Below are 8,382 nucleotides of genomic sequence, written 5' to 3' on the forward strand. Positions count from 1 at the left end.
CATCCAAACTTCTGTTGGCCAGTTTTGACATAAGAGCAGAGGCACCCACCTGCCAATCACCTGATGTCATTTGTCATCAGGTGATTATGCTTCAAAGGAAGAATTGGGAGCACACTGAGCATGCACTCCCAAGTCTCCCATTCCAGCCCTAACTGTAAAAATAAGAATCTGGGGCAGGTCTTGCATTTGATGCTAAATGCAGTGCCAAAAGCAAGCCCAGCTGGAGGCAGAGATCACCTGTCCAAGGGAATTCTGATCAGGAGCTCTCATGGGCCACCATTCCCAATGGACCTTGTAGGTGATGCCATATTGAAAAAGTCTGTATATGCAATGATCCAAGAGCCTATTTTCAGAGTCTTGTACTGTTTGCAAAGTGGCAACAAAGACCATTATGTTTTTAGTTTTTAGTTTTTCTGGACTGTTTGTGTAATACGTTTTGGGATTTCACACATCTGCTGAAACAAATGCAGCATCTTTGGGAAAAGCTCTGGTAGAATAGCAGGGACAATTCAATTGTGCTATATGCACAAGCTCATATCATTTTGCACCAAACTCCCTAGGTTTTGTTTTGTATTTACCACATCTAATGAAGATTAGGATTCCATTCTCTCTGTAAGAATGCAGTGGAACATTTGGACTGATCTTTCCCCCTTTCATTTCTCTTAACTACCCTGACTAAGTATACAAAATAAAGCAAATGCCATGGAATAGGTGGCTACCAGCATGCTCAAAGGATTTTGTGGAAATCATTGCAGTTTTCTCAGCAATTCAATTGGAATGGAGATAAAAGATTCCCAGATATCTGATAACTGAGGCATTCTGATTTAGTCTGTGTTGTGTGAACATATAAAAAATGTGCACAGCGTGTCAATCTTGCCACCTGTGTTGACAGGACAGTGATATGACAGCTTCAGTTAAGGGTCCAAAAGTTTTCTGTGGGCTACCTCTCTCATCATCACTCCTGATGATTTGATTGATTGATTGATTGATTAAGATTACTTATATGCCACTTTTCCACCATCAGCTGTGCCCAAAGTGGCTTACAACAAACATTCAAAACATCATAATACAAATTTGCAATAATGCCTGGGGCTGATGAGAGCTGGAGTCCCACCAACATCTGGGGGACAACACATGAACCACATCTGATCTAAAGCCACTCCAACTGTAGGGATTGGCTCAGATGCCCTTACCCATTTATATTTCTTGTTCCTGCAGGTGTGGCTTCTATGTCACTTGAGTGTTTCATCTTAACTCTAGTTAATGTGTTGTCTTCATTTTGGAAACTGCAGAAACAAAAGCCTTTGTGAATACAGAGTAGTCAAGCAGTCCAGGCAGAGTTTATGATGTTAATATTCATCCACTGCACAGCCACCCCTGGAGATTAATCATCTTTCTTCTTTTGAATATTTCCCATGATATGTTTCTAAATAGAGGACAGAGGGATTCCTCAGCCTTGTGAAATCATAGCTGTTCAGATTCCGACAAGGCACATTGAGCTGACAGTTGCTTTTGCCTCTTTAAAGTCTGCAATCCCTTCTTAAAGTTAATGTCTTGTTCGACCATACAATAAGCTGAACAAGCAAAAAGAAATACAGAACTCATCTTCACAGTCCAATTAAGAAAGTCTTCTAATTATATTCCCGGGACAGGGGCTCCTGAGAAATAGCAATATCTCCCTGTTCTGAGAGCTAAATCATATCTGCTGATGTTAGCACAGAAATACTATCTGCTGTTAAAAGCCCACTTGTTCTTTCCCCACTTAGTGAGATTGTCAGTTGTCTGCTAGAAGGAAAGGAGGAATTATACTGGCAGTCTGAAATAGAGTAACTGTCAAGCAATGGAGCTCTCTCATGAGTTTGTGGCTTAGATGGTGCTGTAACCAAACTTCCAATTTGTAGGGGGACCCAAAATTGAATAAACGTTCTCCCAAGAAAATCTTAATTTTACATTTTGCATGAATTACGCTAATGGTATTAAATGAGCAAATATGAGAATTTGCAAAGTTATTCTGTGATTGCTTTTCTACTCATGGAGCACCCAGAACTGCTTACAGCTTAAATGAAATACAATACAGTGGCAAAGAATATGAATACAAAATAAAATGGGGGGGGGATTGTTTTCACTTGTAATTGTTGCATTGCACCCCAATCTCTGAGTGGTGTGAGATTCCAGGGGTTCCCAGGATTTGGTTTCCTCATAATGAGGAACAGCATAGATTGTTGTGTTTTTATAATGTATGGTTTATTTACACACACATACAACCTGAGTCTATGATGGAGGGGCTCACAGCCTGCTTCCTGCTTCTAGCTTCTAGCTCACACACCTCAGTTCTGGCTTTTGTCTTTCTGACAGTTGAGGGAATGGGGCCAACCACTTTGAACTCTGGCACAGAGCCACTTTCTTTGTTGCCTTAACGACCCATATTGAGGCCATTTCCACGAAACTTGCCTGGCTAGTCCAGCAATTGAATCCATGTTGGATCTAGGAATTAGAAGGGACTCAGGCATCCAGCCTACCCAACCCCAAACTCACAACATTATGCTGAAATGTATCTGCCAGCAGCGGAGACTGCGGGTTTCGCTTCATGTGACACTCCAGTGCGGTCTTTGCATTTCCTATGCCTGTAATGTAAGTGTGCATTGGCTGCAATGGCCCCTTGATTTTCAAATGTCTCTCTCCTGCTTTCTGTCGCCTGAAAGGAGCGCTACCAAGATACAAAGCCTACTTTGTGCCATTTGTGTCACAAAAAGTTCTGCTGTTTTACTATGATTCTTATTGTACGCCGTCATCACCCCATGGAAAAACTGAGCCATGCTGACATCTCTCCAGGCAGCCAAATACACGAGGGAGCTGCTTCCCAGGAGCCCATCTTTGCTCAAAGGTTTGGGTGAGAGAGACAAAGACAAAGTCCTGATTTTGTTCCCTTTTCCTAGAGCTATGGTGTTGTGAAAACACACCAAATAAAATGCTCTTTTTCTTCCTTTGGCAAGATAAACTTTAAGGAAGTAGTTAGCCTTCTTCCTATAGCAGTTGTTACACTTCAAAACACCCCAGGAATAGTTTTTACTGATTAATGCAATGCTGCAAAATGGCTCTGTATTATTTCTGCAAGGTTCTCTGAACAAGCTGACAAGCTGACTCCTACAATTTGCCCAGGAAGCTGACTCTCCCCAAGTTCGTTCCAAGCTGTCTGTCTCAGGTTGTCAAAACCTAGAAAGGAATGAAAATGGCTGACAAATCAGTTACCCTTGTGAGCCATTGTTGCTTGAAAGATGGCATGGGGAAGGAGGGGGAAAAACCCTTTGTGATCAGCATCTACCTCCAGCTTCAAATCCCCAGCTGCCTTTGCTAAGCAAAATCGGGAGAGACATTTGTCCATATGTTTCCTTCTGGGTAAGCCGAACATTAAAAGTTCTGTCAGCAATTACAATGCATTTAAACTGCGTGCTTAATGCCAACATTCGAGTAGGGGTTGCTGAGAATGCATGGATTTATAAATAAGAAGTTGTTCAGAGCAGAAAATAGCTAACAGAGAAGTCTGAAGTTGGCTGAAGCAAGGTTATACCACTGCTAAGGACACATTATCATCTCTATCAAGTAACAGAAAAGGAGAGAAACTCGAATCATCCATGGAAACTGCCCCGCCCCTTGTATTGTTATGAGTTTGGAGGCAGGTAGGCCCAGACCCTTATAATGCTTGGGCCCACCTTCTAATTCTTGGAATAGCCAGGCCAGCCTGTTAATCGCCCCCTAAGTTGGATCCTTAGGGAACAAAGGAAGTGCCTCTGTTCCAGAGACAGTTCCCTCACTGTCTGCTAGTTAGAAACACAAATGGCCAGAGAGTTGAGAGTTGAGCTAGAAGCTAGATGAGAGAGCGGGAGGATGGCAAGGCAGAGAGAGACCCATGCTTGATTTCTGCTGGGATCCAAGGCTGTGGCTGTGGAAGAAGCAAGACCCTTTTACTGCTGTGAAGCCCTCCATCTTGTCATTTTTCAAGCTCTGAACAGTTTGGGGCCAAGCTACTCAAAGAATTGTCTGCGCCCATATGAACCTGCCCAGATATAAAGAACAGCCACGGAGGGGATGGTTAGGTTGCCAGGCAGAAAAGATTTCGGGCAGTTACAGAATTCTCTTCCTAAGGAGATACATGAGTCTTGAAAATAGTTCTGTTCTGCAGTGCTTTAATGAAGAGAGTAGGTTAGGCAGTTGAGGCTGGTCCATCAGTGTCCATGAGACACTGCCCCATCAATCTCTGTCTGCCTTCAAGTCAGCCCCTACTGGCCTGCCTTCTTACAACCAGCCCAGGAGGTGGAGCTGCCTGACAGTTTCCTTCTTAGTCTCAGTGTTGCACTTGTAAATCTCAGCAGCGAAGAGGATGGGAACAAAACCAGAATGAGTTGGCTCTGGCTGTTGATCTCCTTGCTTTCCACCCTACCAGTCCCAATGTGCACCCACCATCACTAAAGTCAGGCTTGTATTATGTTTTTCTCACAACTCTTCAAATTTTATGCTAAACTGACTGGCTAAATTGAAATGACGTTATTGCATTTTCACCACTTTTTATTATTGTTCCCTGTTTCATAATATTAAAGTTGATGGAGGTTTTCATCTATTTTTTTATTATCACTTTTTCACACTTTGCCTTGGGGGAAATTATTATTATTATTAGAAAGGTTGCTTATATACACCTCCTTCTTTGGCTGCAGAGGTTATCCCTCAGCATGTGATGGGCTGGAAGGAGCCACTCAACCTCAGGGCCGGGTCTAAATGTGCAGCTCCGCAGCACCCTGTTGTCTGTGTTCCTTCAGGCTAGTAACATATGAAGAAAGCTTCCATTGTTTTAAAAATTAGAGAGAGTCTATCACATTGTAATGCATAACAATCTTCATTTCTCGGAGGCCCACATGATGATGATGCACCCAGTGCTGGATTGAGGGTGGGGCAGGCGGTTCCCCTGCACAGGGTGCCCGGCTGAGGAGGTGCCAAGAAAGGGGCGCAGGATGGAAGGCGAGAGGGACGAGGGCATGTAAAAAAGAACTATTTAGGGTGGGGCAGTCAAACGTTGTCCTCATTCAAGGCACCATATTACCAAAGTCTTCCCTTGGAGTACCTTCCAAATTCCCTTCTTAGCTGCATTGGCCTCTTGTCTAATCCAGGCTTGACTATTCCTACATCATCCACATGGGAGTTTAATGTGGATTTGAAGCTACCTGTGCCTCATTTTTTTAGTGTCACCCACATGAACATCCCCCTGACCTGACCCAAAGGGCAGCCTGCACTTTCCCCTTGTTCAATCTGGATCTTCCTGATGCAGGGACAGTCCAATCAGAGAAGTGAATCCAATATAAAATTGCATGTTGCCCAGCTGTGGAGGCACTGACACGCCTTGTTTGGCCAGGGGCTTCACTGATGTGTGTGGTGACGTTTCGTGGGTGCCGTCTACTGCCACACTCCTTGCTCCCATCACCCCAGAGGAAAGGATGCTGCATTTGTGGATTAAAAAATGAATTAAAACAGCTTTTTTGCTTTTTTAGACTGGCTCTAGCGCAAAAATTTGTATTAAAAAATAAAAATTGCTTCCTGCATGCGAAAAGGCATGTGCAGCACATGAATGGAGTGTGGGGCAGCGGGGGATGATTATACAGCCTTCAGAAATGTGAGCAGTTTTCAATTAGTCAATTGCAGAACCCCAAGACAAAGCAGGACCTCCCCTTTTCTCTCCCTTGTGGATCAGAGGTGCCCAGGCCCCCACCTGTCTGGCTATTCTTTGCCCTTGCAAGGCACTTCTGGGTGGGCTGCTGGTGTGGCTGGGTAGAACGTACAATTATTATTATTATTATTATTATTATTATTATTATTATTTAACCTGCTCTTTTGAACTGATCTGGTAGATAAAAAAATGTATATTCTTTTTATTTTTATTTTAAAAGAATGACTATTTTGTCTACATTGGCTTTGGTGGAAGTTTGTTGTTGCACAATTCCACATACCGTATTTTTCGCTCTATAAGACGCACCAGACCACAAGACGCACCTAATTTTTGCAGAAGGAAAACAAGAAAAAAATATTCTGAATCCCAGAAGCCAGAACAGCAAGAGGGATCGCTGCGCAGTGAAAGCAACAATCCCTCTTGCTGTTCTGGCTTCTGTGATAGCTGCGCAGCCTGCATTCGCTCCATAAGACGCACACACATTTCCCCTTACTTTTTAGGAGGGAAAAAGTGAGTCTTATAGAGCAAAAAATACCGTACATTCTTTTTTAATTTCAAAAGGTGTACACACACACACACACACACACACACACACACACACAGGTAAACAGATATCCGTGTGCATGCTCACAACTGACCTCAGGTTTTGGGAACTCACAGAAGTTGGAGAAGTACTGCGGGGAGGGGACAACAATGCACAGCATGAACACACACCAAAAATTAAAGCACTGTCCACTGTTTATCCACTATTTTGGAGACACAAAACTGAAAGCACTCATGTGTGGACAGCAGAGCACAAACATGCACATGGTAAAATTGACCCCACATGCACCTTAGTTTTAAGACTAGTCAAGCACTCCTGCAATTGCCAGATTTAAATACATGGAAAGGGTTGGGTATTCCTTTCTGCATGGGCCACATCCTTAGTTTCGTTGAAAGCCAATAAAGTTCTTATTCCTCTCATGCTCTGTCTTTCACGCACCCTGTTACTTTTCTCATCAAACTAATTTTTAAATTGAGTCTTCTTCATTTGCTGTGGCTTAAGAAACAAAACGAAAACCTGTGTGCTTGAATGCGCGCGCGCACTCTCACACAGAGCCAAGCAGCCACCCACACATATATAATGGTTGACAGAAATTTATGCCTGCCCAATAGCAAATGTGAAGTGAGTGGTATCATTACATCTGCAGGTGTTCTTTCATTTCCACCTACGGTAAATATTAATAGAAAAGGCATCAAGTCATGCAATCATCTTCCACTTCAAAGCGAGTAACTTCCCTGTAGTTCACTTCTTTTCTTTGGAAGGCTTGTCAAGACCTGGATCTTTGTTCAGCTGGGCATCCTTCTGAGCAAGTGAATGAAGTCAAGCTAAGAACTTTATGAAGGTAGCCATTTAGAAACTTTTAAAGGGCAATGCCATCTGATAACAGTTAGACGTTTCTGGGCAACTTGACTATTGTTGTTTTTAATGGATAGGCAAGGGGAGCCAGTCTCTGTTTGTGCATCTACATTGCCTTCACTCGGGGCCCGTTCCAATCATGTTTTGTTCTACTCTGTCTTGGCAATGGCTTGCCTCTTTCTCTGTATGTCTTTGGTCTCTTCAAACGCAAGCATATGTATGGTGAAAAAGCTGTCCAACGGCTGTAGCAATTTCACCAAACATCACCTGTGACTCCCCCCTTTTTTTAGGGTGGGAGGAGTTGCTATGTGTGTGTTTCACTGTATCAGGTTTGTGTAGTCAATATTATACTTGAAGGCACTCTTGTGTGTCTTCACCATGTCAAGGGGAAACTCTGAAAACTGAAATGGATTCTGGCATGCTTAAAAAAACAACCCATGGAGGCATATTATTTATCACACGGGGATGCAAGAAGGCATGATATAAAGACCGCCCCCCATAATGGCCTTAATAATGCACTGCAAATTAATGTGACAACCAAGGCCTCAATCACATATGGTTATAAACCAGTTGATTTCATGCAATTATGGAAATGGTAAAAGAAGATTACTGCTGAGAGGTCTCTCTTTTCCCCTAAAGCTGGAATGAGGAAACCAATGGCTGGCTCCAGACCAGGAAAAGTCTGAAGTTGTGTGGAATCCTGAAGGGATTTTGGCCTCCATCCAGCCTGCCACTCACTTCTGCCTCTTATTTAATTATTATTTATTGATTTAAATGTCCCACCTTTTATGTCCAAGCAGTTCAAGGTGGCATACATAGTTCTTCCCATTTCCATTTTATCTGCACAAGAACCCTGTGAGGAAGGCTAGGCTGAGAGGCAGTAACTGGCTCAAGGTCATCCAGTGAATTTCCTGGCCAAGTGGGGAATTGAAGTCTGGTCTCTCATGTCCTAGTCTGACGCTAACACCACACTGACTCAACTTCCCACTGACAGCTCTCTGCTGATGCATGAAGAAAAGGCGACAAGGTTCCTCGTGGCTCACTGATTCACAAAGCTAACACAGTTTCTGCTATAAGTGTTGCTAAAAAGAGAGAAAAATCCAACCTTGCTCACCAAAAGTGAGGTCCCAGGTCCATACTGCTACCATACCCTCCAAGTGTCCTGATTTTCAAGGGACAGTCCTGGAATTATGAAAGCCATCCTGACTTCTGATTGGATCCCACAATGTCCTTGTTTTTCCTACGAGTGCTGTTGCCACCAAGCTCAGGG

At 43.3% G+C, this 8,382-nt stretch overlaps 2 protein-coding genes across 6 annotated transcripts in view; both read left to right on the forward strand.

Annotated features, from left to right (window-relative positions):
* The window catches only part of LOC308463436 (uncharacterized protein), a gene marked incomplete at its 5' end in the record, with an annotated part of 341,915 nt that overhangs the window by 222,959 nt on the left and 110,574 nt on the right, over positions 1-8,382 (forward strand). The gene's annotated exons all lie outside the window — the stretch shown is intronic.
* Positions 1-8,382, forward strand: part of MAP3K9 (mitogen-activated protein kinase kinase kinase 9) — a 91,564-nt gene that overhangs the window by 50,082 nt on the left and 33,100 nt on the right. The window lies entirely within an intron of this gene.

The sequence above is a fragment of the Podarcis pityusensis genome (genome assembly GCF_964106645.2).
Source record: "Podarcis pityusensis genome assembly, chromosome: 1".
In the NCBI taxonomy this organism is placed as follows: Eukaryota; Metazoa; Chordata; class Lepidosauria; order Squamata; family Lacertidae; genus Podarcis; species Podarcis pityusensis.